The sequence below is a fragment of the Micromys minutus genome (genome assembly GCF_963924665.1).
Source record: "Micromys minutus genome assembly, chromosome: 1".
NCBI lineage: Eukaryota > Metazoa > Chordata > Mammalia > Rodentia > Muridae > Micromys > Micromys minutus.
Genome location: NC_137969.1, coordinates 257330225 through 257355007, shown reverse-complemented (window position 1 = coordinate 257355007; position 24783 = coordinate 257330225). Strand labels below are relative to the sequence as shown.

General features: G+C 35.6%; 1 gene segment (V, D, J or C); it reads left to right on the top strand.

Moving 5' to 3' along the window:
• Nucleotides 1-2933: 2933 nt before the first annotated feature.
• LOC308418525 (Ig heavy chain V region VH558 A1/A4-like) lies at nt 2934-3381 on the top strand. The segment is given in 2 exons: nt 2934-2979; nt 3062-3381.
• The last annotated feature ends 21402 nt before the right edge of the window (nt 3382-24783 follow it).

The window sequence follows — 24783 nt, the reverse complement described above, 5'->3', positions numbered from 1 at the left end:
CCTGTACGAGCCGCCTTTCTTGCTGGCAGTTGGGCCAGGCTCCGCTCAATGTCCTGAAGTCGTCTCCGGGTGGGAACAGAAGTTCCTAAGATCTGTTCCCGGTTACAGTTGCTCAGCCTGTAAGAGCCGCCTTTCCGGCTGGCAGTTCCGCCAGGCTCCGCTCTGCATCCTGAAGTCGTCTCCGGGTGGGAACAGAAGTTCCTAAGATCTGTTCCCGGTCACTGGATCGGGGAGGACAGGGCAGGTCAGGGCAGGGGGTGCCCTTTCCGTGTGCACTCCGCAGAGATCCCTCTGCTCCCTAGCAGCCTAGGTCTCCCACTCACCAGTTGCTCAGCTTGTACGAGCCGCCTTTAGTTTTTTTTTTTTTTTTTCTTAAGTCAGACACTGCAACTTCAGTGTCAGCCATGACAAACCAATTTTCAGAGGATCTTATGACCAGCAGATGGCAAAATGAGGCCATAAATCCCATAGAGAGATGAGGTGGGTATGGAGGGAGCTGTGTATCCTCTGTGGTTTTCTTTATATAAGTAAACTAACTTATCTCTTACTGTAAGATATTTGTAAATCCCTCATACTCTAATGGCCCAAATAGAGTCTTTCAGCTTTTACAGTTAAATATACCAAACACATCTTGGATCAATTATGGATGATTACACTAAGCATTTGACTAATGGACATTGGTAACATATTCTGTATATTTTTCCAATTCCATATTTTTATAGATCAGATAATTCATATATTATCATTGAGTAATATCGACTTTCTATATGTCCAAATTAATCATTTCAATTTATGTTATATTATAAATCTGTGATAATTCCTTCCTCCATATGCTGTTAGAAAATCATAAATAACATGCTGTGAATAAAGGTGAATGCAAGAACATCTCTACAATAAGATTAAGGTTCATCCAAGTACATATTTGAGAGTGTTACTGCTGGGAAGAGAATTACATTTATTATTTTCAGCTAATTTTTATAGAATAGTCTGCATCCCATTTAAGTATGCTTAAATCGCATGTTTAGAAATCTTATAGACCCTAGTGATCTCAGCTGTATTGTTAATGGTCATGTAGTCAAACTGCCTAAATATTTATGATTTTACCCAGAATAGTGTTTGAGCCTTGATCACAGAGGCTCATATATACTGTGTGTAAAAATTTACATACTCATTCATGGTTGGAGAGTCCGCTGAGAATGATTGACAGAGTATTCAGCAACAGGAGGTTCAATGACACCAATATCTTACCCAGGCATCAAAGACCATCATAAAACAGAGGATTTAAGATACAGAGAATTGGGTCTAAAGACATGAAATAATATCTTTAGGGATTTAACTGTTCTTAGTGCAAATGTGAACTCTCAGTAGATATATTTACCAGCACTCAAATCAAACAAAAGATTTTAATAAAGGGACTCCAGGAAAAATTGTGTCCATAATCAGCCCAAATGACATTGTACAATAAAGCTTAAAGTGTGATTATATCACCCATTTTATGAGCTCCTGTGACAATGAGGGTGGGTTCTTTTGATAAATTCAGATTCTTGTGTTCTCCATGACCAATAGCATACAAGTCAGTAGGCTATATAGTATATGTGAAAGTTCCATTAAGGATGTGTAATATTCTAATGATGGAAGGCTCTGGGATCATCATTCTGAATAATTAGGGTGTGTTCTGTCCCTAGTTTCCCAGACTATTCTTCAGATCACTAGGTTATTAAGAACCTTTACTCACAGCTTTCTGAATTGAGAGCAGGTACTTGATTTTACCTCCATTGAGGAGCCATCAGTGTGTGACTCTAATTTATGGTCTGGGAATCACAGGGACCAAGTGGTGGTAGATTGTATCATATTTCATTTATTATTTAAAATTTCAAAGATAAAATTCCTTATCAAATATAGAAATAACAACTTTATGTACAGATAATTCATGTGTATGTTTTGTACACTGCATATATTTTTCCTTTCACTTCTTATAAGTGATATTTTTCATTTATCTTACTAGAGAATTTTACTGAAACAATACAATGTATTTTCATAAATAGATGTATGTAACTATGAAATATATAAGACCTGCTTATGAGAGTCTCATTTAATGTCTGTGATTTTGAGATTGTCTTTATTTATACAGTTATCTCTAATTACATTCATTTTTTCAAAAGCAATATAAATATCTTATTTATTTGATGTCAAAAAGTTCTGGTATTACATATATATATATATACACATATATGTGTAAATATGCATATATATATTCAAATTGTATATGTACATGTATACATATATATGTGTGTTATGTGTATTATTTTTACATATATACATATATATTTATAATCATGCCCTACTTATAAAATTATTTCTTGAAACATTATAACATATTGCAATAATTTATTTATTGATGATGTTCCTGCAATAATCATTGGTAGGTAAATAGTACTTTTAGTTATTTTACTGAGTTTTGAAGCATTTAAGCTTTTGAAAAGGAAAGCATTAATTGCATATATTAGAAATCAGACGTTAAAATAAAAATTAGCCGATTTGGAATTTTTGATCCTTATCACCATCATCTTTTTTTTTTCTCATCATCATCATCATCATGAAACATTATATGTAAACAAACATGTTAACATATCCCAGAGTGGAACAATAAGCTCAGGCCAAAAATTGATTGAAAGATTCACCCCAGTCTAGAATGCATTTTCTCACAGAGAAATATTATTTGGACCTGAACATCCTGCTGCCTACTTCAAGAACCTTTTCAGTATTTTTTCTCCAGTTCTTCTGTAACTGTACTAGGTTCTTATCTAACAAGTTCCCTGCTTATGAATATGCAAATGGCCTGAGTCCCTCTCAGTAAATATAGGTTGTCCACACCTAGAAAACAATATGTGTTCAGTGTCTTCTCCGCGGTACTGAACACACTGACTGTAACCATGGAATGGAGCTGGAACTTTCTTTTCCTCCTGTCAGTAACTGCAGGTAAGGGACTCAACTTTTCTACCTCTGAAGTGGAGACAGGGGCTGAGGTGACAATGACCTCCACTCTGACTTTTCTCCACAGGTGTGCACTGCCAGGTTCAGTTGCAGCAGTCTGGAACTGATTTGGCTGAACCTGGGGCTTCAGTGAAAGTGTCCTGCAAGGCTTCTGGCTACACCTTCACCAGCTACTGGTTAAGCTGGGTAAAACAGAGGCCTGGAGAGGGCCTGGAATGGATTGGAGAGATTTATCCTGGAAATGGTAATACTAACTACAATGATAAGTTCAAGGGCAGGGCCACACTGACTGTAGACATATCCTCCAGCACAGCCTACATGCAACTCAGCCGCCTGACATCTGAGGACTCTGCCGTCTATTACTGTGCAAGACACACAGTGTTGTAACCACATCCTGAGTGTGTCAGAAAACCTGGAGGAAGAAAAGCTGTTATTAGTCTGAGATGACAGATAGACCAATCTTTTGACTTGCCCAGAAAGAGTAATTTTCAAATTCCTCCACACAGACCAATGGTGCTGTTGTCACCTTTGTAAATGGACATCTATGAATAAAGTGGTGGTAGTTCTATGAACTTAAAGGTCTCCATACCTTGTGAAACTCCTCACCAGTGACCACCTTACTTGACATCTTTCTTATTCAATAAAACAATAAAAAGAGAAACATAAGGCTAAGTATGATAAAGACAACACTAAGTCGTGAGTTACCAGAAATCTTTTGAAATTCTTGGGAATAATGTATAACAAAAATTTGAACTACAAAATGAAAATCACAATCACCTGTATAATCAAAGACTCATTCAGAGTCTTAAGTAATTAATGATCTCAGAAGTGTTTTCAGCTCTTGTTGCAAATTTCCAGCTAAAATTCTAGTCTCTTCTAAAGTGAGATATATTTATATAATTCACAGGCATGTAAGTATAATATCTGTAGATTGGTCAAAATAACACTGAATCACTTTTCATAGGACTCTTTACCAACACAATGTTCATACCTGGTAATGGTGGTAGGTTCTGATATCATACCTGTTTGATCCCATATTGATGTCAACCTCAGCAATCATCCATACAGTCACTCCCCTCTTTAGGACATGGACCTACACTGATAGAGCATCGACTCTCATAGCCCCTCGCATACCTGTTGCTCATCTTTGTTCTATAGAGATTTGGGAATATATGTCTGCATCCACACATATTTCTTTTGATTTATTTTTGATAAATTTTCTTCTGCTTGTTTGTTTTATCTTATTCCCATTTGGTTGTTGTTTACTTCATCTTAATTTGTTTTTTCTTTTCATTAGACAAAGTAACAGATTTAATCCTGAGAAGACTGAGGTGGTGTTTGAGATGAAAATTTATAATCAGAATATATTGCAGGAATAAATGTATTTTCAATAGAAATAGAAAAAGCAAAGACTAAAAACTTAATAAATAAATACATTTGATATTTTTGTTGCATATTTATATATATATATATTTAATGTATATAACCTCTGCTTGAGTACCCATACCTTAAGTACCATGTCTTTGTTTAAATTGTTCAGAGTATAATCAGAATTCAGTCCTGAAAGGATGTGAAGTTAAGAAACATGTTCTTAGATGAAAAATGTTACTAAAGACATCTGTCTACTGTACTAGAAAACCATAAAAGCTTTGTCCAGGAACCTGTGAGGAATAGGCTGTGTAAATCCTATTAAAAAATCTACTTTTACTTTGTATTTATTGTCTGTTTTTTAGAAAACCAGGGTTGGAGTTAATTATCTGGAATTCATAGATTTTATGTAAATTTAAGGATATTAAGAATAATTACTAATAATGATAAAAGCCTTGATGACATTACTTTAGTAAATAAACACTGAGCTTTTATCAGGCTTTGTGGTCAGGAGAAAGAATGAATAAATCTAGAGAAAAAAAGAATGAAAAATGGGGGAAGGAAAAGCATGAGAGGAAGGATGGATGAGGAGAATCCTTGTGTAAACACAGAGCACTTGACCTGACCGTTGCATCTACTACTGACCTGGAGTCAATATTGAATTAGTGCCACTCCCATCCCTGACTTGATTCAAGACCCTCCCCACACTAAGGCTGGCCCTGCACACTGTGTGAAGATGGCTCATGACAGTTGGAAGGTGAGAGTCTCCTCATGGCTGCTCACCTTCAGGAAGAACCTGTGTCATCAAAGAAAAGAGGGTAAGGTCTGTAAAATGTGTGGAGTTGTCACTGAGAAATCCATGAGATTGTCAGTTTACCCATTCAAGAACTACTTCAACCTGAAGCAAAGTTCTTTCACTACTAAGATAGAGCTTTGTACTGTGCAGGAGATGCAGTGAGCTCAGAAAGAATTTCTTGGAGGATATACGGGACCAGCAGGGGGCAATGTAAATCCAACTGTCACCAGGAAAGAAACAAGGACAGGTGCAGAGAAACATCTGGAGTGAGGCAGTCTCAGTAGATTCTGAGGCTTCCTCTCCTAACATCACACAACTTCAGAGACCAAACTGTGACAAGAATAGAAATATAGGACAGTAAAAGTTCTTTGTTAATTAATTGCATATATGTTCTGTTTATTACATATTAAATATAACAAAGGAAAAAACAATTGCATGTGCAAATGATTTATAAAAAAATTTCAAACATGATGTGTGCAATGTTCGATCATCACTATCACAGTCAACTTCATCTGTAAATCTATCTGCAACTTCTTTCCCTGACAGCACGGATTGTCTCAACTGGAAAATATGATTGATTGTGCTTTGGATACATGGCTCTTGATGTTCCATCCATACTGTTTATCCAATGTAGCTCTGCTGAGAAAGAGTAGGACACCTGGTCCCACTGAAATATGATGCCACAGCTCAGGTGAGGAGTTGAGGAAGGAGCTGGGTATAATTTCAAAGAAGTTCTTTTTTATATATTTATTTTCATCAATTACTTTTCTCTATATTTCCCCCTAAAAGCTTATTAAACCAGCAATATTAAGCCCTAATATATGTTTTTATTGCGTGGGGCCTTGCCAAAAAGAGTCTGAAGGTAGTGAAGAGGTGACATCTATACCACACTATTACCAACTACACAGGAATACAGACAATGTTCCTTACAACATCGGGATGCCTTGGCCACCTATACCTGTTCTCAGCACTCATGGCACCAGCTTCTTCACTCTCCTGTCTTGTGTTTAAGAGATGTGAGTCTGTCAGTTTGATTTTGTCCAAGGCATGGGTACTTGTATCTATTCCACTTTTCAGAATTGCTCTGCAAATGTTTTATTAGCTTGTCAAGAACCAGTTGTCCATTGTTAGTCTTTTAGAATTCCACCCTACTCTGGATATACTTGAGAGTCCTAATAATTTCTGTTAAGATTTTCACTTTCTTTTCTCTTGTTAGATGCCAATAGCACCTCATACGATTATATTCTCTCTCTTGTAGCAGACTTTATATGTCATCTTAAAGAAATCTGTTTGCTGCTCTACTCTGTGCATATCTGGAATCCTTGTACACATACCATCAACATATAACCTCCTTTCTCAAATGAATACCATGATTTTACCCTCCTTTGCAATCCAAGTGCTTGAGAGTTTCTGAAGGATGCATTGGTTGTTCCACCTTACTTAATAAATGTTCAGTCTGAAGTGATTTTTCTCCTCACATGTCCTTGTGATGAACATGGAAACCCTGCAATGCTAATGGCACTGATTAGAAATTTATAACCACTCTAGTTTAGTTGGAAATAGAATCACTCACCAAGTATATGTGAGCACAGGAATTATGAAAGCTGTAGAGCATGTCTGTGAAGAAATCTAAGTGAATGAATAAATGTGATCCACATTTATAGTAATATCTTCTCATATTTGGACAATATTTGCAGGGTGCTTTATATTTTCAATTTGTATAAAGTTTTATTAATCATATTTGTGTATTTAAATTTTGTTCCATGTTGTCCACATTTCTTCCTGTACAATTATGGACTTGGACCAGGAATTTCAGCACATCTGAAAACTTAGAAAAGAATATATTTCTTTATTGCAGCTCACATCACAATTTTATGTCCTCCATCAACAAAGCACCTGAAATGCAACATCTGTTTTCCTGGTTAGATATGATACTCTCTCTTCTAAAGAGTCTGTTGTCTGATTTTCCAATATTCAGGAATCGGCATTTGTATCTCTAGCCCTCTGCATCCTTCATCCAAGCCTGGTAACTAAGCCTCTGTGTTATTCATCCCAGGATATTTGCCTTCTTGTGGACCCTTACTTCTGCCACATGAGTATGTATGGGATGATTGTTGAGTCCTATGGAGACAATGTCAGAAATTCTTCTATTTCAAGAAACACAATTTACTTATAGATAAAAAGTCATTTTAACATCGCCAAGTGCCTGGGAAAGGAACCCAAATTTAAGTGCAGGTCTTATGGCTGATTCTACCCTGAGTATTCAGGGCGTCAGATGGAACTAAGCATTCTGGGATTGTTTTCTGTTTTTTATGTTGATATAACATTGTGCTAAGGTCTTATTTTATGACTTTGGATATACCTTGATATTTTTGTCTTTCAAACATTTAAAAATATAAGGATATTTTACTCAAAAATGTGACTTGATTGTGTTGGGTGTTGATTTTTTTAATAAAATCTGTCACATCTACTCGGACTGAATCCTTATCAGGTAGTCCTCTGCAGTATATGGGTTGGGGGACTCTAATCAGCTGATGTATGCTGCATGGTTGATTATATAGTGTATCAGAGATCTTGGGGGTCCAGTTTAATTGAAACTGCTGGTAATTTTACAGGTTCTCCCACCTCATGAGCTTTTTCATAATTCAACCACAGGGGTTGGCGAAGACCCAACAAACATCTGAAAAAGTCAGATGAAAATATTTGTACCCAACCAATGAATGGATGTCATATACTCTTACACTATCAAGAAGTCTATATTTACTGTACCAATGTGTGGAAAATATATAGTGGTAAGACTCACATAGTCCCCAGAAACAATGTCATCAAGGTAGGAGTAAAATCTCCCCTTTGAGTTCCTCCTCTGTCCTCAATGCAATATATATAATTAGAGAAATGATTCCTAGATGAGTGAACAGTGTCAGAACCTTTCATGTTAGAGATAGGGTCACTCTCAACCCTTCTGCATCTTAACATAACTCAGCAGACGTTTTGTGTACTGAGGAACCTGGTCTTCTGTGTTACCTACTCTGTATGAAAAGCAAAAATGATCTCTCATGAAGACTTCTGAATCTTCCACCATAGACTGATACCTCTTGAGTCCGAAAACTTAAATACACCACTATAGTCAGCACCTGGTGATGTTATGCAAATGTCCTGGATCCACCAAACTTGGGTTAAAAAGTTGAAGCTGGGCCTTTGTACTCACTGGTGTGCAGCCATGGACAGGCTTTTTTGCTCATTCCTGTTGCTGATTGTCCCTTCATGTGAGTGCCAAGGCTTCCTAAGGGATGAACTTTTCAATCCTCACGTGTTTCCACCTAACTTCTCCCTCTTCTTTTTCTCCACAGATGTCCTGTCCCAGGTTACTCTGAAAGAGTCTGGCCCTGGAATATTGCAGCCCTCTCAGACCCTCAGTCTGACTTGCTCTTTCTCTTGGTTTTCACTGAGCACTTATAGTATGGGTGAGGGCTGGATTCGGCAGCCTTCAGGGAAGGGTCTGGAGTGGCTGGCACACATTTTGTGGAATGATGACAAGTACTACAACCCATCCCTGAAGAGCCGGCTCACAATCTCCAAGGACACCTCCAACAACTGAGCATTCCTCCAGATCACCAGTGTGGACACTGCAGTGTGCCACATACTACTGTGCTCAGATCACACATTGACACAGCCCCAGTTTTCAGCTGTACAGTATTTCAGGCTGGTTCTCAGCTCTGTTCCTATTATATTATATGAGGGAGTGGTCACATATTTCCTGCTGGCCTCTGTGGTTTCCTGTTCACTTTTAGTTTTAAATTTTTTTTATTCCTGTTATTCACTCTAGGCCACTATTAATATGTAAATGAAAGATTCTGTGTTTTGCTTTATAAAGCTAAAAGATGTTTGGTGCCTATACCAGGTAGTTTAGAGCTATGTTTTTTTTTTTTTTTTGTTCTTCTTGTTTTTGTTTTTGTTTTTGCTATATTAGGCTTCCAATTCTCACAAGCAGAAGATTCCAAATTATTGTAATGTTCACCTTCAGTAAAGAATTGAAGCTGAAGATGAGAATAACTTGTCTATTCTCAAACTGAGTCATTGATTAAATAGTGCTCATGGATACTCCCAAATAATTCTGTCTTTTCTGAAGTCTAATTGTTATTCTCCACAAACTAATTTTAACACTATATTGCTCAAGACAACACTTTCATGTCTCACTGAACACAAATAATTTGCATTTGTAACCAAGGAGAAGCTTCACTCAGACTGATTAGTGTTCATAGTACTGGATATACTTTGTATGACATCAGATGAGAAAGGTCATAATCAATCTAGCTATAAACCCTGCCTGTGGGTTATGCTGATTCAATGGGCACACAAACATTGTGGGATTAAACCTTCACTTTTTACAATTTAATTTATTTATATGAGTACACTGCTGCTGTCTTCAGACAGCAGAAGAGGGCATCAGAACCCATTACAGATGATTGTGAGCCACCACATGGTTGCTGGGAATTGAACTAAGGACCTCTAGATGGGCAATCAATGTTCTTAACCACTGAGCAATCTCTCCAGCCCTAATTCTTTATTCTTTGATGTAATTTCAGGCCTCATAAACTGAAGCCATATCTGGCTCTGCTAGCATTGCCAAAAATCTGAAATTAGATTGGTCATGGCCCTAAGAAAAACATCATGTGTCCTTGTTCTGATAAAGCAATATATCAAAAAAACAAATTTTATTTACATAATTATACACTTAAATCAGTTGATCATCTAACCATCACCAGAGATGTTTTACAATAGATAGGAAGCAAGAGGGAACCAAGAATGGATAATTTGTATAGTGAGAAATATCAGAGCACTAATCCTAAATTGATTGTCCTCATCAAACCTTCACCTCAAAACTAATGGACCATTTCAAAGGAAGATTGTAAGAACCAGAAACAATGGATTACTCTAAAGAAACCATTTCATCCAGAAACAATAGCACTGATGCACATATGAACTCACACAGAATATAAAAACAAGCATAGGGCTTAGATAGATTCAAGCTAATGGGACTCTCTACAGAAAGAAAAAAGTGGACAGTTGTTCCCACCATTAGCTACAAATCTATCTGCAACTGGTTCTTATTTACAATGGACAATAAGTCTTCTTCAATGGATTCTTACCTTCTGTATTAACCACACTAGAAGGTAGGCCCTATTCTGAGGAGGCAAAGAAAAATAACCAACTCAATGGCATATTTGTGGAGTCTGTTTCTTATAAACTTTATTTATGCTATTTTGTATTAGTTGCCTTTTCATGTACATTTGGTTTCAGATTTTGTGTTTTTTGATTTTTCACATTTGTGTGTGTGTGTGTGTGTGTGTGTGTGTGTGTGGGTGTGGGTGTGTGCGTGCACAAGCACATGGGTGGTTGGGAGGGGGTAATTTGAGAGGTGAGGTGGATTTTTTTTTAGAGTGTCACAATTTCAACTTTATTGGGGTTTCATGCAAATGTTTACATCTTTATGTATGCTACATTACATTAATGTTTATTCCTATAAACTTACTTCTTGTATTGGACAAAGTTGGGAAGAGCTATAAGATCTTTAGTTTTGTTCTTTTTTTAACAACTTTATTTTACAAAACAAAGAGAAATGTACAGATTTTAATTATTTTTTGCATAAAATTATACAATACATTTTTGTCAGTACTTGTTTTTTTTTTAAAGTTTTGATAGTGTGATAAAGATCCCAGCAGTAACAATGAGCATAAAGTACATGTAAAACAAGATGCAACCTGGAAATAGTCAAAGTTTTCTTGGTGTGTAAATTTTTTTTTCTTTTTTACAATGAGCAGACAGTACATGTAATAAAGGATACAACCTGGGATTTGTCAATGTGTTCTTGGTGGGTAAGGATTGAGCATGACTATTTTTTTGTTTTTGTTTTTTTTTTTTTTTGTTTTGTTTTCTTTTTTTCTTTCATACAATCTGTGAGTTGTTTCTGGCATAGTGTGAGCCTCTGGGGTTACCATCCCACTATTAGTGACTGCATATTATGTCTATTCTTTTGTAACTGGGTTATCTCATTCAGAATGATATTGTCTAGATGCAGCCATTTTCTTAAGAATTTAGTTAAGTCATTGTTTCTGGAGGCTGAGTAGTATTCCATTGTGTAAATGTACCACAATTTTTCTATCCATTCATCTTCTGAAGAACATCTGGGTTCCTTCCAGCTTCTGGCTATTATAAATAAAGCTGCTATTAACATTGTGGTGCATATATCTTTGTTATGTACTAAAGTGTCTCTGGGGTATATGCCCAGAAGTGGAATAGCTGGGTCTTCAGGTAGTACTATATCCAATTTTCTGAGGTATCGCCAGACTGATTTCCAGAGTGGTTGTATTAGTTTGCAACCCCACCAAAAGTGGAGAAGTGTTCCTATTTCTCCACAACCTTGCAAGCATATGTTGTCACCTGAGTTTTGGATCTTAGCCAATCTGACTGGTCTGAGGTAGAATCTTAGGGTTGTTTAGATTTCCATTTACCTGATGGCTAAGGATTTCAAGCACTTCCTTAGATGTTTATCACCCATTCGATATTCCTCAACTGAGAAAGTTTTGTTTAGCTCTGTACCCCATTTTTTAATAGGGTTATTTGATTCTCTGGTGTCTTGCTTTTTGAGTTATTTGTATACCTTGGATATTAGGCCTCTATCTGATGTGGAGTTGGTAAAGATCTTTTCCCATTCTGTTGGCTGCCGTTTTGTTTTCTTGACAATGTCCTTAGCCTTACCGAAACTTTGCAATCTCATTAAGTCCCATTTGTTAATCTTTGACCTTAGAGCTTGAGCCATTGGTGTTTTGTTCAGAAAAATTTCTCCTGTGCCTATGTGTTCTAAGGTTTTCCCTACTTTCTCATCTAATAGTTTCAGTGTATCTGGTTTAATTTGGAGATCTTTGATCCACTTAAACTTGAGATTTTACAAGGAGAGAAGAAAGGGTCTATTTTCATTCTTTTGCATGCTGAGTGCCAGTTGGACCAGCACCATTTGTTGAATAGGCTGTTCTTTTTCCATTGAATGTTTGTGGCTCCTTTGTCAAAATCAGGTGACCATATACTTGAGGGCTCATTTCTGGATATTCTATTCTATTCCATTGATCCACATGCCTATTTCTGTACCAGTACCATGCAGTTTTAAGCACAATTGCCTTGTAATATAGCTTGAAGTCAGGGATAGTGATTCCCGCAGATGTTTTTTTGTTGTTGAGGATGGATTTCGCTATTCTAGGTCTTTTGTTATTCCATATGAAATTGCAAGTTGTTCTTTCCAATTCCATGAAGAACTGGGTTGGTATTTTGATGGGGATTGCATTGAATCTGTAAATTGCTTTTGGTAGGATGGCCATTTTTAAAATGTTGATCTTTCCAATCCATGAGCATGGGAGATCTTTCCATTTTCTGAGATCCTCCTAAATTTTCTTCTTTAGAAGTTTCAAGTTCTTGTCATACAGGTCCTTCACTTGCTTAGTTAGAGTCACACTAAGGTTATTTCATAGTTTTTGTGATGATTGTGAAGGGTACATTTTCCATAATTTCTTTCTCCGCATGTTTGTTCTTTGATTATAGGAAGGCTAAATATTTGTTTGAGTTAATTTTGTATCCAGACACTTTGCTGAACTTGTTTATCAGTTGTAGAAGTCCTCTGGTGGAATTTTTGGTGTCACTTATGTACACTATCATGTCATCGGCATAGAGTGATGTTTTTATCTCTTCCTTTCCGATTTGTATCTCCTTGATCTTCTTTTGATGTCTAATTGCTCCAGCCAGGATTTACAGTACTATGTTGATTAGGTAGGTGGAGAGTGGGCAGCTTTGTCGAGTCCCTGATTTGAGTGGGATTGTTTCAAGTTTACCACCATTAAGTTTGATGCTGGATGTTGGTTTGCTGTATATTGCTTTTATTATGTTTAAGTATGGACCTTGGATTCCTGTTCTTTCCAGGACTTTTAACATGAAGGGGTGTTGAATTTTGTCAAATGCTTTCTCAGCATCTAGTGAGATGACAATGTGATTTTGTTCTTTGAGTTTGCTTATATGGTGGATTATGTTGATGGATTTCTTTATATTAAACCATCCCTGCATTCCAGGGATGAAGCATACTTGGTCATGATGAATGATCGTTTTGATGTGTTCTTAGATTCGGTTTGCCAGGATTTTGTTGAGTATTTTTGCCTCAATGTTCATAAGAGAGATTGGTCTGAAGTTCTCTTTCTTTGTAGGGTCTGTGTGGTTTAGGTATGAGGGTTATTGTAGCCTCAAAAATGAGTTAGGTAGTATTCCATCTGATTCTATCTTTTGGAATAGTTTGGAGAGTATTGGTGTTATATCTGCTATATATGTCTGATAAAATTCTGCATTGAACCTGTCTGGACCTGGGCTTTTTTTGGTTGGGAGTCTTTTGATGACTTCTTCTATTTCTTTAGGTGTTATAGGATTATTTAGATGGTTTACTTGATCCTCATTTAACTTTAGGATTTTGTATCTCTCTAGGTATTTGTCCATTTCTTCTAGATTTTCCAATTTTGTGGAGTATAAGTTCTTGTATTAGGATTTGATGATTTCTTGAATTTCCTCAGTTTCAGTTGTTATGTCTCCACTTTCCTTTCTGATTTTGTTAATTTGGGTACTCTCTCTTTGCCCTCTAGTTAGTCTGGTTATGGGTTTATCAATCTTGTTGATTTTCTCATGGAACCAACTTTTGGTTTTGTTGATTTTTTTCAATGGTTCAATTGTTTCTATTTGGTCTATTTCTGCCCTAATTTTGATTATTTCTTGCCATGTAATTTCCTTGTGTATTTCTGCTTCCTTTTGTTCTTGGGCTTTTATCTGTGCTGTCAGGTTGCTGATGTAAGCTCTCTCCATTTTCTTTTTGGAAGCACTTAGGGCTATGAGTTTTCATCTCAGTACTGCTTTCATTGCATCCAATAGGTTTGGGTATATTGTTTTTTCGTTTTCGTTGAATTCTAGAAAATCCTTAATTTCTTTCCTTATTTCTTCTTTGACCCTGCTATCGTTTGACAGATCATTGTTTAGTTTCCATGTGTATGTTGGTTTTTTTTTTTTTTGTCTTTGTTGTTGTTAAAGACCAGCCGTAGACCATGGTGATCTGAGAGGATGCATGGAAGTATTTCAATCTTCTTATATCGATTGAGGCTCGATATAAGACAAGTCTGCCCAATCTCCCCTAACTATTCAATATAGTAATGGAAGTTCTGGCCTAAGCTATTAGGCAGCTAAAGGAAATCAAAGAGATATAAATTGGAAAGGAAGAAGTAAAAATATCACAACTTGCAAATGACATGATAGTATATGTAAGTGACCCCAAAAATTCTAACATAAAACTTGTATATCTGGTAAACACTTCAGCAAAGTGGCTGAATATAAAGTTAACTCAAACAAATTTGTGGCCTTCCTCTACTCAAAAGAACAAACATGTGGAGAAAGAAATTATGGAAAAGATACCCTTCACAATAGTCATGAACAATATGAACTACCTTGGTGTGACTCTAACTAAGCAAGTGAAGGCCCTGTATGACAAGAACTTCAATTCTCTGAAGAAGAAAATTGAAGAAGATATCAGAAGATGGAAAGATCTCCTATGCTTATTTGAATCTGCTTGCAATTGAGCTTTATACAAGTAGATAAGAATGGATCAATTTTCATTCTTCTACATGCTAACCAACAGTTGAAACAGAATCATTTTTTGAAAATCCTTTTTCCTACTGGATGGTTTTAGCTTATTTATCAAAAATCAAGTGACCAGAAATGTTCATTTCTGGGTCTTCAATTTTATTCCATTCATCTACCTGCCTGTCTCCGTACAAATACTATGCAGAATTTTTAAATCAAGATTACTATTAGAGCTTGAGGTCAGGGATCAAAAGTTCCTCAGAAGTTTTATTTTTACTGTTAAGAATAGGTTTTGCTATCCTGAGATTTTGTTACTCCAAATCAATGTGAGTATTGCTTATTTTCCTCTTTTTTATAAGATACTCTGTATTTACATTTGAGAAGATGTCCTTTTATCACACCCTGTCCAATTACCCATCCTTCCCCAGTTGCATTCACAGATATGTACTCCCTTCTGATTCTCTTTTCACCCCATTATTTGTCATTGCCCTACATTAGAAAAATGTGTGCTCTCTGGAACAAAAGCCTCTTTTCACACTAACCTGGCAAAATCAGAACCTAGCTCTCCCAACACAGCAAGTCGTAGATTGCCAAACACTCCAGAAAATGAAGACTCAGACTTGAAATCAAACTTCACGATGATGGAGATTTTTAGAAGTGTGTGAATAACTCCTTTATAATAATCACAGAAGTACACACATAAACAAATAGAAATTCCTAAAGTGTAAACAAAAAATCACCGAAAGATCTACGTGAAAATACAACCAAATAGGTGAAGAAATTAAAAATGAAAAGAGAAACGATAAAGAAAACACAAAAACAGAAATTCCTAGATATAGAAAACTTAAAAAATGAATCATGAATTACAGATGCAAACATCACCAACAGACAATAAGAGGTGGAAAAGAAAAATGTCAGGGGCCAAAGACAACATAGAAAACATAGACAAAACAGTCATAGAAGATGCAAAAACCAAAAGCTCCTAACCCAAAATATCCAGGTGATCCAGGTCACAATGAGAAGACCAAACCTAAAAGTAAAAGGAATAGAACAGGGCAAAAATATCAACTAATGGTACAATAAAAATCTTCAGCAAAATTGTAGAAGAAATCTTCCCTACCATTAAGAATGAGATGATCATGCGCATAAAAGAAGCCTACAAAACCCCAAAAAGTTTGGAACTGAAAAGAAGTTCTTCCCCACACATAATAGTTAAAACACACAACATTACTAAAAGTAGTAAGGGGAAAATGGCATGTAAAATATGAAGGCAGACCAAGCAGAATTACACAAGAGTTCTCAAGAAAGACTATGAAAGCAAGAAGTTCCTGGACAGACATCTTACAAACTCTAAGAGAACACAAATGGCTGCCCAGGTTACTATATCCTGCAAAACTCTAAATTACCAGAGATGGAGAGACCAAAATATTCCAGGAGAAAACTTAATTTACACAATATCTGACCACAAATACAGCCCTACATAAAATAACAAATGGAAAACCAAATGAAAGGAGCTAAACTATGCTAAAAAAAAGCAAGAAATCAATAAACAAGAAAACCAAAAGAAGAAAGACACACAGACATAATTCTACCTCGAACAGCAAAAATAGCAGGAAAAACAATCACTTTAATTTAATATCTGTTAGCATAAATTGACTCAATTTCCCAATAAGGATACATTCACTGTCAGACTGGATATATCAAAAGAATCCAGCACTTTACAGCATACTTGAAACTCATCTTAGAGACAAAGACAGGCACTATCTCAGAGTAGTAGGCTGGGAAAAATCTATCCAAGTTATCAGCCCTAAGAAACAAGCTGGAATAGCCGTTCTAATATTTAATAAAGTAGATTTTCAATCAAAAAGTTATCAGAAAAGATAAAGAAGGATACTGTTTACTCATTACAGTTAAAATTTATCAGGATAATTTCTTAATCCTAAACATATGTTCCTCAAATATAGTAGCACCCATATTCATAAAAGAAACCCTACTAAAGCTCAAAATATACATTGCACCACACACAATAATAGTGGGAAACGTCAACACTCCACTTTCATCAATGGGCAGATCATAAAAGCAGAAACTAAATGAGATACCGTGAAACAAGCAGTGGTTATAAACAAATTGAAATTAACAGACATCTACATAACATTTCAACCTAAAGCAAAAAAGTATACCCTCTTCTCAGAAACTCATGCTACCTTATCCAAAATTGACCATATTGTTGGTCACAAAACAAACCTCAATAGGTAAAAGAAGACTGAAATACTGCCATGCATCCTATAATACCTCCATGGCATAAGGCTGGTCTTTAATAACAACAAATAAAACAAAAAATCTATGTACACATGGAAGCTGAACAATGCCTTACTCAATGATGTCATGTTCAATGAAAAAAATGAAGAAAGAAATTAAGGATTTTCTAGAATTTAATGAAAATAAAAGCACAACATAACCAAACCTATGAGATAAAATGAAAGCTGTGTTAAGAGGAAAACTTATAGCTCTGAGTGCCTCAAAAAAAATGGAGAGTGCATACACTAGCCACCTGAAAGCACAGTTGAAAGCGAACAAAAAAAAGTAGGTACAACCAAGTGGATTGGACAGCAAGAAATAATCAAAATCATAGCAGAAATCAACTAAGTAGAAACAAAAAAGAACCATACAAAGAATCAACAAAACTAGGAGCTGGTTCTTTGTGAAAATTAACAAGACTGATAAACCCTTATGGAGACTAACTAGAGGACAAAGAAATATTATCCAAATTAATGAAATCAGAAATGAAAGGGGAGGCATAACAACAGAAAATTAGGAAATTGAAGAAATAATCAGATCCTACTAAAAAAACCTATACTCAAAAAAAAAAAACTAGAAATTTTGGAGGAAATGGATATATTTCTAGAATGATAACAGATACCAAAGTTAAATAAGGACCAGATAAACCATCTAAACTGTCCCATAATACCTCAAGATATAGAAGCAGTCATCAAAAGCCTTCCAACAAAAAATAAATCTCAAGACCAAATTGGTTCAGTGCAAAATTCTATCTATTTATTGACGACCTAATAACAATACTCTACAAACTTTTTCACAAAATAGAATCAGATAGAATACTACCCAACTAATTCTTTGAAGACAAGATAACTCTCATTCCTAAACCAAACAAAGACCACTGAAAAACTAAGAACTTCAGACCAATCTATCTTATGAATGTTGATAAAAAAAATACTCAATAAAATTCTTGCAAACCAAATCTAAAAACACATCAAAATGATCCCTCACCATGGTCAAGTAGGCTTCATCCCTGGGATGCAGGGATAGTTTAATATACAGAAATCCATCAACATAATCTACCATACAAACAAACCTAAAAAAAAATGACATGATCATCTCACTAGATGCTGAGAAAGCATTTGACATAATTCAACACTCCTTCATGTTAAAAGTGTTGCAAAGAGCAGGAAACCAAGTCCCATACCAGAACATAATAAAAGCAATATACAGAAAAACAATAGTAAACATCTAACTAAATGGTGAGAAACTTGAAGTAATCCTACTCAAATTGGGGAACAGACAAGGCTACCCACTCTCCCCCTACCTATTCAACATAGTGCTGGAAGTCTTGGCCAAAACAAATAGACAGTGAAAGGGAATCAAAGGGATAAAAATTTAAAAAGGAAGAAGTAAAATTATCATTATTTGCAGATAAAATGATGGTATAATTTAGTGACCCCAAAAATTCCACCAGAGAACTTTTATACCTGATATACAACTTCAGCAAAGTGGCTAGATATAAAATTAAATCAAACACATCAGTATCCTTCCTCTACTCAAAGGACAAACATGCTGAGAAATAGATTAGGGAAAAGATACCCTTTACAATAGTCACAAAAATTATAAAATACCTTGGTGTGACCCTAAGTAAGCAAGTAAAAACCTGTATGTCAAGAACTTCAAATCTCTGAAAAAGGAATTTGAAAAAGAGGAGATCTCAGAACATGGAAAGAATTCCCATGCTCATGGATTGAAAGGAACAAAATTGTAAAAATGGCCATCTTACCAAAAGCAATTTACATATTTATTGTAATCCCCATCAAAATTCCAACTAAATTATTTATAGAGTTGTAAAGAGCCATTTGCCAATTCATCTGGAATAATAAAATATTAGAATATTGAATCCCTTCTCAACAAGAAGAAAACTTTTTCAGAATCACCATCCCTCTGTTCAAGCAATATTACAAAGCAACTATGTTAAAAACTGCATGGTACTGGTACAGAGATAAGCAGGTAGATCAATGGAACAAAATAGAAGATTGAGAAATAAACTCTCACACATATGGTCACTTGGTTTTTGACAAAGGAGCTAAAAACATTCAATGAAAAAGAACAATTCTTCAACGAATGGTGTTTGTTCAAATGGCAGTTAGCATGCAGAATGATGTAAATAGATCTGTTCTTAACTTTTTGTACAAGGTTCCAGTGCAGGTGGATCAAAGTTCTCAATATAAAAACAGGTACACTGAATCTATTAGAAGAGTAAGTGGGGAAAATCTTAGAACACATAGGCATAGGGGAAATTTTATTGAACAGAACACTAGCAGCATGTGCTCTAAGATCAAGAATTAATAAATGTGACTTAACAAGGTTGCAAAGTTTCTGTATGTCTAAGGACACTGTAAAGAATACAAAATGGCAGTAAACAGATTGGGTAATGATCTTTGCCAACTCCACATCTGATGAAGGTCTAATATCAATATATAACAAATACTCAAGAAGTTAGATGCCAGGGAATAAAATAATCCTATTAAAAATTGGGTACAGATATAAAAAAAGAATTCTCAATTCAGGAATATTGGATGGCTGAGAAGCACGTAAGGAAAAGCTCAACATCCCTAGTTGTTATGGAAGTGCAAATAAAAACAAACCTGACATTCTACCCCGCACCAGTAAGGATGGCTAAGATCAAAACTTAGATGACAGCAAATGTTGGTGAAGATGCAGAGAAAGAGAAACACAGCTCCACTGTTGGTGGTGTTGTAAGCTGGTACAACTACCCTGAAAATCACTCTGTTGGTTCCTCAGAAAATTGAACAGAATCCTTCCTGAAGACCCAGTTATTTCACTTCTGGGCATATAACCCAGAGATGCTCCAACAAACAATAAGGCACATGTACCACCATGGTCATAGCAGCCTTATTTATAATAGCCAGAAGCTGTGAAGAACCCAGATGTCCTTTAGTAGATGAATGGTTCAAAAATTGTGGCATATTTACACAATGGAGTACTACTCAGCTATTAGAAACAATGACTTTTGAAATTCCTAGAAAATTGGTGTATGTAGAAAATATCATCCTGAGAGGGATAGCCCAGTCACAAAATAAAAGATGTAATAGGCAATGACTTCTAATTGCATACTGGCACCTGGATGCTCTGTATACCCCCCCAAAAAAAATCACAGATCTTATGAAGCTCTAAAAAAGGAAGGCCAAAAAGTGAAAGCCTCAGCCCTTCTTAGGGAAAAAAGCAATAATTGTATAGCATCCTTTCAGAGTGTGCTACACCTAGACCATAAATCATTTATAACTCAAGAGCTATGAAGGTAGCCTTTTATCAATTTTTGTTATTTAAAAATCATTATGTTTATTCTATTCTCTCTGAGAAAACTTTGAGTATCTCCAAGTTACATTCTGTTTTACATTTACTTTTTGCTGTTTGTAACTACAATTCCAACGTATATTATTAACCATTTAATATAATCAAGAACTGACAAAAATATATTCAAATAGTTTTATGCCAAAATATGTTTAGAAATCTGTACATGGATCTCTGTTTTTTAAATAAAGTTGTAAGAAAAAATTGACTGACAAAGTATTCAGCCAAGATGAGTCAATTATACCAATCTGTACCTGAAAATTAAACTATCATAAAACAGGGAAAATAGAAAAAATGGGGTCAATGGCCATTACGTTCTTTATCCAGGAATTGTGCACTGTTCTTAATGCGCAAATCTTAGTAGCTACACTCACCAGCACCGGACACATTCAAATCAATCCAGTTAACATTACCACATTAGATACCTCAAAATTACTGAGCAGATAAAAATGTCTACTGACAAGCTTAGCAATATCTCATAAATGCCTTAGAACTGATGATGTAAGTCATACTCTGATGTTAATGTTAATATGTACACATTGGTGCATAAATATATTGAACTCACCACTAAAATATTATTGATATTAGAAAACCATTACAACATTTATGAGGAGAAATACTTGTGGTTCCACATCAAGCTGATTGTTTTTTGACCTGTGATGTCTAACGGGCAAAATATATACAATTTTGGGAGAAGATTTCTGGAAGATTATTCTTTACTAGTGATGATTCTATCAATGTGCATATGGGTATCACTGATTAAACTCACTGTGTTATTAGGTAATGAAATAGAGGTAGTAGGATGTTGGACAAAAGACATATTAAAAAGTCCCAAGGGGAACCACAGGAATCTAGTGATAGTAGATTGTAGTGGTAGTCCTGAGAGTGGTGGTAGATTAAAGCAAAATTCATGTACAATAGAAATTTTCAAATAATAAAAATTCTTATAAAATATAGAAATAACTATTTTATGTATGTACAGATTTTAATATGTGTAATTTCTACACTGTGCACGTTTCTCCTGTCACTTCTTTTCCCATTTTTTAATACACTACAGAATTTTACCGATACAATATCATGTATTTTCACAAATAGTTATATGTAACTCTGAAATATATAAGAGCTGCAAAGATAATCTCATTTGATGTCTGTGATTTTAAGATTTTCTTCATGAATACAGTTATCTCTAAATATACTCATTTTTCAAAAGCAATATAAATATCTTATTTATTTCTGGTCAAAAGTTCTTATATATATGTGTGTAGGTGTTGTGTATAATTCATAATCTATTTATGTATGTATGTATCTATTTATGTATGTATCTATCTATGTATCCAAGTAACTATTCATCCATCTATCTATCATCTATCTATCTATCTATCTATCTATCTATCTATCTATCTATCTATCTATCTATCTCTCTAAAACCACGCCTTCCTAATAACATCTTTTCTTGAAACATAATAGCCTATTGCTATAACTTAGTTATTGAATATTTTCCTGCAATAATCATTGATACATAAACACTTTTGATGCACATTCAAATTTAGTCATTTTATTGATTTTTGAAGCATTTAATTTGTTGGAAAGGCAAATGTTAATTGTGTGTACAAGAAAGAATTCTCTAAAATTAGAAAAATTTGATGCTTTTGGAGTTTTCTATCATCACCATAATCTTCATCATTATTATTTCATCATCACAATCATCACCACCATCATCATCCTCATTGTCTTCATCACCATCATCTCATCATCATCAATATAAAGCATCATCTGTAAATCAGCATGCTAACATATCCCAGAGTGAATCAACAGACTTAGGTCCAAATTAATTGAAAGATTCAGCCCTTTAGTTACTTCCACAACTTCTGTATAGGATTCATAGAAAGTGTCTGTAATGCATTTCCTAATAGAGGAATAGGATTTGGACCTGAGCATCCTGCTCCCTGACTCAGGTGCTTTTTCAGTCCCTCCTCTCTAGTGCTTCTGCAGCTGAACTAGGTTCTTATTTAATAAATCATATGCCCGTGAATATGTAAATTATGTGTGTCTAAAGAAATAAATACAGGGATGACCACGCTCTGAAAACAACAAACCTCCAGTGTCCTCTCCACAGTCCTTGAACACACAGACTCTAACCATGGAATGGCGCTGGGTCTTCCTATTTCTCCTGTCAGTGACAACAGGTAAAGGTCTCACCATTTCCACATCTGAAAAGGAGACCATGTCTGAGGTGACAATGCCATCCACTCTGCCTTTCTCTCCATAGGTGTCCACCCCCAGGTTCAGCTGCAGCAGTCTGGGGCTGAGCTTCAGAGACCTGAGTCTTCAGTAAAATTGTCCTGCAAGACTTCTGGCTACACCTTCACCAGCTACTGGATAAGCTGGGTAAAGCAGAGACCTGGGCAGAACATTGAGTGAATTGGATGAATTTATCCTGGTAGTGGTGATACTGGGTACAATGAGAATTTCAAGAGCAAAGCTGCTCTGAATGCAGACACGTCCTCCAGCACAGCCTACATGGAACTCAGCAGCCTGACATCTGAGGACTCTGCAGTCTACTACTGTGCAAGACTCACAGTGCTGCAACCACATCCTGCGTGTGTCAGAAAACCTGGAAAAACAGAAAGCTTCCCTGTGACTCAGATGACAGAAATACTAAGCTTTAGTCTTACTCAGAAGTAGTAATTTTAAATGTCCACTTTTGGCCAATTTCTCAAAGTCCTGTAGTGCCATTGTCACCTTTGTAAATGGACATCTGTGAATAAAGTGAAGACATTTGTATAAACCTAATGTTCTTCATACCTTGTGAATCCCTTCACCAGTGACTACCTCCCTTGACATGTTTCTTATTCAAGAAAACAGTAAAAAGGGAAACATATAGTGAAGTCCTGTATCTTTGTTTAAATTTTTCAAAATGTAATCAGAAGCCAGTCCTGTAATTATTTGAAGATGAGGGACATGTCATATGCATGATTCTAGGGTGTAGTGAAATACGTAAGTAAAACATTTGGGCTTTAGCTTCTCTCAGTCCCCTTCCTCTCTTCTCATCTCTCTCTCTCTCTCTCTCTCTCTCTCTCTCTCTCTCTCTCTCTCTCTCTCTCTGAGTTTTTAGCAATGAACTTTTCCATTGTTAATCTCTTATTTTACAGAGAAGTTTATACTAGGATATCTTTAAATTCTTGAGTGCCTCTATGCAGGTGTCATAGATGGAAACACACTATGTCATGATATGAAAATGAGGATGTGCTGCAGACTTAATTGGTCTGGATTGGACTTTGGGAAGTCTAAGAACAGGCAGTTTACTGTAAGTATATTTCAACACCATAGATTTTGGGACCTATTGATTCTAAGAAAAGGTAGTTTAATTGTAGTTATATTTACAGTCAGTAGAATTAGGAAAAAGGTCTGTGGTCAACAATAATTTCTATAATCATTCCAATCCTAGGTGTATGATGGGTCTTAGAATATGACTATGTAGAAGCCATTTTTTCAAAGTTCTTTTGACTACGAGGGTGGATTCTATATCTAAAAGTCCTAGAATCTAATGTGGTCTTTTTTATAATGGGTAGCTGGGCATAAAATGAATGTGATATCTCTTGTAATGTTTCACAGTCATCAATGAAGGGAGAAGTCTGAGATAATCATTCTGGGGGAATAGGGTTAGGTCTGTTTACACAGGTTGCCGATAGGTCCCAGATTTTTAGAACCTTGTTAACACCTTTCTGAATATGTTTCTAGTATTTGATTTTATCTTTTTCCAATCTTTGCATAAACCATTTCCAGATATCAAAATTTGGGCATGACTAAAATATAAGAAAAGGTGTATAAGTAGAATCAAGACAAATTTCAGATGTAAATTCACAGACTTATGCACAGTTTGTTTTTGATAAAGAAGCAACAAATTCACAATAAGAAAGAATTAACTAATGATGCTGATCTAACTACATATCTTCATGTAAAAGAATGCAAATGTATCAGTGATTCTTCCCATGCACAATACTCTAGAATCATTGCATCAAAAGCTCAGTCTGTAAGCAGATACTGTGAACCTGCAGAAGAGATTGGGAAATAGCTTAGAACTACTTGTCCCAGCAGACAGTGTCCCAAATTGAAGATCAATAGTGTGGATGTTAATAGCCACAATGAAAATAAGGGTCAATAGCTCTGGAGCAGTAGGGTTTGATCACAATTCAATCCATATGTAATTAAATACACATGATTACATAATTCTACACAGCTATGGGTTCCCCTCTTTCCTGAGACAATATTTTACATCTATCATTCATTACAGAAAATATCAAATACCATAA